Below are 7,587 nucleotides of genomic sequence, written 5' to 3' on the forward strand. Positions count from 1 at the left end.
TCCCTTTGATTTCCAATTCTTTTTTTGATCATCCCCTTCCAAATTCTAACCTTGGATTATTCTCATCATTTGCTTTCTTTATTCATAGTCACATGTTACTGAGGGAGCTGTAAGAAATTACAAAACTATACTTACTGGATCCACTTCAAATTTATGTTGTCTGATCTTATGTGGGCTAACACTACAGCAAGGAAAACATCCTATTTCTCTTTAATTAATACACTGTCTCACTTTCCAATATTGTTGTTCAAATATTGTTGTTTCTTCTCGAGCCTCTCATGTCACCATTTTCCCTTATCCTCTCAACTTAAGACCTCTCTTCACACTTCACCCCCTCAAAAAATTGAAGCCCTTGCTAAAAGCCCCTTCTTCTTTAATCTTCATCTTATCTCATTCAGAGACTTCACTATCTATTCCTTTACTCTAGTCTCATATAAAGAAATGGTCCTTGCCAAAGCCTACTCTCTGTGCACACTTGACCCAATACTCTACTGACTTCTCTGGCAAACTTCTCTTGCTATCATCCCCACTCATTTTCTTATCTTCAATCTCTCCCTATATACTCACTTTTGCCCTGCTGCCTACAAACATGTCCAAGTTACCCGCATCCTAAAAAAACCCCATTAGCTATCTTCCTATATCTCTCCTCTCCTTCTTTGCTAAACTCCTTGAAAAGCCATCTACACTGGGTCCTTCCACTTCTCCACTTCGTGGATTGTAAACCCTCTGTTGTCTGGTTCTTGGCACTGATCTCTCCAAAGTTACCAATGACCTCTTAGTTGCCTATCTAATGGTCTTTTCTTAATCTTCATCCTCTCAGCAGCACATAACAATATTAATCACCCCCTAGATAGTGTCCTGGATAGTTTCTCCTCTCTGGGTTTGAGTAACACTACTCTGCTGGTTCTATTCCTGTTTAATCACTCCTCTGTCTCTTCACATGGTCTCATGCCAGGCCCATGCTTTATCCTGAGCCCCCTTCTCTTTTACTCTGTACTATATCACTTGGTGATCTCAACAGCTCCCATAGGTTCAATTATCATCTATATGCTGATGATTTCCAGAAATATATACCTTCGGGATCAAGTATAAACACCTCTGTTTAGCACTCATAACTCTTCTTGGCCCCTTCCAGTTTTCTTATACTTACTTCCCTTTTTTGCACTCTACAATTCAATTACACTGGCCTATGTTCTTAAAACACAGCTCTCTCTTTGCTCTGACTGTCCTTGATACCTAAAATGTTTTACTTCCTTCACCTCTGTCTCTTAGTTTCCTTGTTCAAAAACTAACTCAAGGAAGTTTTTGCTGGTTTACCTAATGACTTAGTGCCTTACACTGTCTATATGTGTCTTGCATGTACCTAGTTATTTAGATGTCATCTTCTGCAGGGGCTGATTTGCTTTTCTTTGTATCCTGTATAGACCTGAACCAAGTGCCTGGAACCTAATAAGTGCTTAGCAAATGCTTGTCTACTGTCTGATTGACTATTTCCCTCTAGTTAGAGGTGATGGATTCAAGATACAGAATAAGAAATAGATTTGTGGACATGACCAATTTGGGAATTTCATTTGGTTTGGCTTTTCATATTTTTCCAATGGGGGGTGGTGGTAAAGGGAATTAGGAATAGGATAATAAAAAAAAACTTAGAGGGTCATTGAAGTATATTGAACACACAAAATAGAACAGAAGGAAGGCCATAATGAATCACAAACAAGATAGCATTGAAAGTTACATGTTGAATTTATTATATATTTAATATATATATGTTTATATACTATATCATTTGTTTCTATATTTAGTTTAAATATATATTTTACAATAAAGGTATGCTGTACACAGACCCACAGTTTTATATATAATCATCTTTTTTCTGTTCTACTTTTATGGAAATAAACATTTTATTTTGTGTTAAAATTCAAAATAAAACAAAAATTAAAAAAAATTTTGTCTAGAGCTGTAGTCTTCAATGTTTTTGGTTGTATATTACTATCAGTAAAAAATTTTGAGCATGTTTCTACAATGTATATATGTTTACTTATTTTAGATTACATATCTACTATGCATTCAATATTATTAATTTTGTTTTATATATACATATGTGTTAGCTACTACTCCACTAATAATTAGGTAATTATAAAACTTACACAACAATAGAAAATAAAAGGGGTAAGATAAAGATGAAATAATATTTCAAGTTAGAATAAATAAGGAGCCACTGAAATTCATTGATTATGTGAATGACATGGTTAAACTTGCATTTTAGGAAATCACTTTGGTAACTAGAGAATAGATTGGAGACGGGTGTGGATTGAGTCAGGGAGTCAATTCTTCCCAGGAATTGAAATGATATAAGGGAATGTGTGTTCCTAAAGGCTGGGGTGAAATGTTTACAAGTCTGTTCTTTCTATAACTTCTCTGTAAATATCCTTTTGTAAGAGCTAATTGATGTTAAGTGGATAAATGATACTGGGAAGCTAATCATTAGGTCAATCAGTGATATAAGGAAGATTCTAACTATAACTAGTGATAGATATTGGGGAGAACACCTTTAGACTGGGTACTTCAGCCAAAAGCATTAAAGAAGGGCCTATAACCCCTTAAGGATACCCTTTAGAGGGACTGTAGCCAGCCATGAACTTCTAGTGATCTGATTTGTCCATTCAAGGGGGTACTTCAAAAAAGACCCTCAGAGTTCAAAGGTCTACATAAGTAAAATCAACATATGAACAGCAGTTAACTGGGCATTCACCATTCCAAATGAATAGTCCCACACATCTCCAGTAAAAGGAGGGAAGTGTATTCCCCTCTTCTCCAGAAGGCCAATTACCTTTCCAGCCCCATTTCACAGTACTTCCCTTCATGCACTTTGCATTCCAGTCATATCAGAGTACTAGCTGTTACTGGATCTGTCATACTCTATTCTCCTGCCTCCATGTATTCATTCAGACTTTTTTTCATGTCTAGAATACATTCCTTCTATTTCTTTTGTTTTTGTTTTTGCAGGGCAATGGGGGTTAAGTGACTTGCCCAGGGTCACACAGCTAGTATGTGTCAAGTGTCTGAGGCCGGATTTGAACTTAGGTACTCCTGAATCCAGGGTCAGTGCTTTATCTGCTGCACCACCCAGCTGCCCCCCATTCCTTCTATTTCTATGATCCTTATTATGATTCTTGTTGAGCTCTATCCTTAAATTTTCTTTGTGTAGACTTTTCTTTTGTTCTTGTTATATTTTACCTTGGTTCATGCATACTTGTATACTTAGCAGATTTCCATTTCTGTATCCTCAGCATTAGCAAAGAACTTTTTACATAATAAGTATACAATAATGTTTGTTATTGAATTTAATTTGGCTGCAAAAAACCCCCAACCCCAAACTTATTGATGTATATAACCCATATAGGTTCTGAGGATTCACATTCCAATTCCAACTCCAACTCTCATAGATGAGTACCGGGACTTGGAACAAGGCTAATTTTCCTCCTCAAGGTCCAAAAGTGAATCTCTACTGCCATTAGCTTGAGTCCCTATTGGTGTGCTTCATAAGATTATTAGTGAAAAATAATTTAGGCAGCCAGGTTTTTTAAAGGAGCATTTACTAAGGTGGTGTAGTAAGAACAGTTGGTACAAAACATTGCTCCTATCCCAGGTCTATGACTCTTTCCCACAAGTGTATAGCCTCCCTAGAAAGAATAGATGGGATCCTGACAAGGAAAAACAATCTTAGACAAATTAAACTCTTAACATTATAGCAATAAGGGATAAAACAGTAGATGCTGCTAGGGAGCTAGGCAGACTAAGCTGTTAATCAGGCAAAAGCTAATAAGATGAAATTTGATAAGAAGAAATGTAAAGCCCAAAACATGTCTAATTTTAAAAAATCAATTATATGAATTCTAGGGGAGAAGAAAGAGGAAAAAGACTTGGGGGTAATCATTGGACTATGGTATTTATGTGAGTTCATCATGTAATATGACTAGTTGTTTGTCCTTCATTCTCAAAATGGACCATGACATTGGGGTGATATCATAACTGGCACTGAATTGGATTTAAGTGAAGGAGGGCTGTGCAAAGTCACCAACCTCACTTTCTCCTCCAGAGTTATCTGGGTCCAGTGGCAAGATATATGTCAAGGTGACTGGAGTTTGGGGGGGGGGGTTAAATGACTTGTCCAGGGTCATATAGCTAGTAAGTGTCTGAGGTGAGATTTGAATTCAGGTCCCCCTGACTCCAGGGTCAGTGCTTTATCCACTGCACTAGCTGCTCCTACTTAAAAAAAAAAATGTAATGCTATCTTATATAGTTTCCAGATTATGCAAAGTGATAGTATCATGAGTTCTCTACCCTGTTCTGAGTATATCTGGAGTAGTGTCCAGTTGTGGATGCCACACTTCCTAGAGTGCCATACTTCCTAGAGTGAGTCCAGAGGAGAGTGACTGGTATAGTGAGAGAACTAGAACCAATGCCATGTTAGAATTGTTTGAAGGACACAAGGGTATTTACCCTGTAGAAGAAAACTTGTGTCAAGGGATGTGTCACCTGAATGGACACAATAGCTATCTTCAGTTGTTTGAAGGATTATCACATGAAAGGATTCAGTTTATTTTGCTTGATCCCAAAACCAATCATATGGGTGGAAATTCCAGGGTGTAGATTTTGGCTTGGTACAAGGGAAAACTTCTTCACAATTAGTTACATGGATTGCCACAGGAGTTGGAGAATTCCCTATTGCTTGAGATCTTTAAAAGGAATTGGATTGATTGAGGATATTGTTGAAGGGATTTCTGTATAGTCTACTTCTAGCCAGTAAGGGCCCATTCCTTCAAGCATGTGCAATCTGTACCACTTTGTGCCAACTCATGTGAGTGCTTGGAGACCCTGCTTTCAGATACTAGTATGGATGGACCTGTGCTCCATGGGCCTTCTGTACTTATTGCCTCTTCCCTTACTAGATTATAATTAAAATCTTTTTAAGCAGTTCTAGTATCAGAACTGATTTCACACACTAAAAGCTCCAATGGTTTTTTTCCCCTCTTTTCCTCTCGCTACTGAGGTCAAAATAACCTTCTTAGCTCCAGAAGGCTAGTGGTGTTCTAAAGTTCCCCCAAAACCCATGAGTATTTAGTCTCCATAGGCAAGTCTATGTTTGGAATGGGGTCCTTTCATGTTTGATCCATCTTGTACCTTAATCCAGATTTTTTTTTTACTATAGTAACCCTCTCCTCTTGTACTTGTTGAAATAGAGGGTTTAAGGGGCTGGTAACAGAGACAATGAGGTATTAAGGATTTCAGAAGTTGCATTCAGAATTGGAATGTGAAATCTTAAGTGGCTCACACTTTGAATAGCTCTTTAGATTATAAAGAATTCAAGAGTGGAATTTGTACATTTGCACCTTATAAAATGATTCCCCTCTTTCAGACTTTAATGGGTGAGAATAAAGGAAGTGTAAAGAAATTTTTTATTTTTCTGAGGTGTGGATAAATTTTTCTATCAACTTCATAGAATGATAAGGTGGCTAGCCATTTGCTAGCTATGGAATCAGTCATTTCCATGGTACCCTGAAAAAGCAACAGCAAGTCAGTCATCTACAGAAGTCAAGAAGAAAGCTGGCTGGGAGGAATAAACTAGTTCTTGAGAGGAAAGCCTTTTTACCTCCTCCAGAGTACAGAAGGGGAGAGGAAGAATTTTCCTTCGTTTCCGGAAATGACATTTTGTAAAAGAGCAACTTACCCAGTAGTATACTCTATTACCAGCAGAAAGCAGGCCCAGAGAGTCCATCTTCAGAGTTGAGTTAATCCATGGAAACTTGAGCAGGGAGATGGAACCTGGTGGAGTGACAGATGCAGCAAAATAATGGGAGGATTCCATGGGAAGTGGGGTGTGGGTGAAAAAACAATGGGCCCAGCAGTGCCAGGGGTTTGAGTTGCCTTAGCTTTGTGTGTTCCTTATGTGTGTGATGCTCTTTCTTGGTGTACCCTATGTGGGTGCTACTGTCCCCACCAATGCTTTTGTTATCTGGGTGAGAGTATAACCTAAGTTTATGGGATGGGGGTAGTTTCTCATTATTAGTGTTTTTGATATGCCAGTACAGAAAATGACTTGAGCTGTTTGTGTAACATGGAAAACTGTTAAAGGTAAATATGCCAGTATATGAGCAACAGTTTTAAGAATACTGACTACCAGAGTACCCTGAACCTGGAATAGGCAGCCCAACTTGTATTTGAATGGGGGGGCATAGCCCAGAGGTGGTATTACATATAAATAAAAACATGGAAAAGTATAATTAAGTACAATGATTATAATGCACAAATTAAAGGACTAAGGTTGGAATATAGGATGTAATCTTTTCCAGGATTCTAGGGAGTTTTGAAAGAATGTTGTTATACCATATAAAAATCCAAAAATACTAAATGGACTTCCCCTAACCCACATAAAAAGGGTGCCCCTTTCAGATACGGATAGTTTTGTTGATGGAAAAGGATGAAATTCACAGTAGTCAAAGAACCAGTGAAAACAGTAACCACTCAGAGAAAATGGTAAAGAGAGTTGAAGTTTCTTATTTCCCATCACTGAATTTGCAAATTAATTTTATGAGGACTGTTAATAGCTAGGAAATCCTGGTCCCCAGAACTATATGGTGACCTTGGGACAAGATATACTTCCTTGTTATACTATAGATGTCAGAAATGTGGATTTTGGCTTATCACCATGAGACCGAAATGAATGATCTCATTGGAGATACCCAGATTTGGACCAGTAGGGTTGCTGAGCTTAAGCTTACTGAATACTCAGAGCTCAGAATTTATCAGAGTAGAACTAAGAACAGAGCTCAGCTTGGAAGATCTGACTGAAAGAGGAAAGGTTTTACTTGCATTTCCACCTACTGCATGAGAGTTGGAAATCCCTCAGAGCTTAATGGGGGGGTGTACACCTAGAAATGCACTGTAGATCCTTGTCTTAGAGTTTCTACTTTTGCTAAAAGAGCAAAACACTAATTCCACAGTATAAATAACAAATAAAGTACCCAGCAAAGAATTGGCTCTGCCCAGCAGAATAGAAAAGAAGCAATTTGAGTAGAGAAGTAGCCCCACCCATCAGTGACTTATTTTACAGTCTTTTCCTGATGTTATAAAAGGGGTGGGGGATCAAGATCAGTAATCCAGTGTTGTAGGTTGCCCCAAGCACATGTTCCTTGTTCTGTAAATTTGCCCACTGTCCCCTTTCAGACACTCTATGTATCAGTGGAATAGTGTGTCCCTGTCTTACAGGCTATTGTTTCCATTATTTGTAGTAATAATAGTAATTGTCTTCTGCTTAGTAAATGTTTCTGATTAAGAGTTACTGGAATTCATCTTGGCTCATTTGTGAAACGGGAAGCACACTGGACAGGGCTTAGGAAATACAGAGTACAATAGTAGGAGTGTATTCCTCCTACTAAGTTTAATCCTCGAATCTTGTAAATCCAAGGGTGTTGTAGTTGGAAGGGTGAGTCGTGCTAGAAGCAGGAGTATACTGAGACCAACTTGAACCAGCTCAGCAGAGTCAATTAATCAATTTTCAGTGAGCATTTATAACCTGGAAATGAG

The sequence above is a fragment of the Dromiciops gliroides genome, chromosome 1 (genome assembly GCF_019393635.1).
Source record: "Dromiciops gliroides isolate mDroGli1 chromosome 1, mDroGli1.pri, whole genome shotgun sequence".
In the NCBI taxonomy this organism is placed as follows: Eukaryota; Metazoa; Chordata; class Mammalia; order Microbiotheria; family Microbiotheriidae; genus Dromiciops; species Dromiciops gliroides.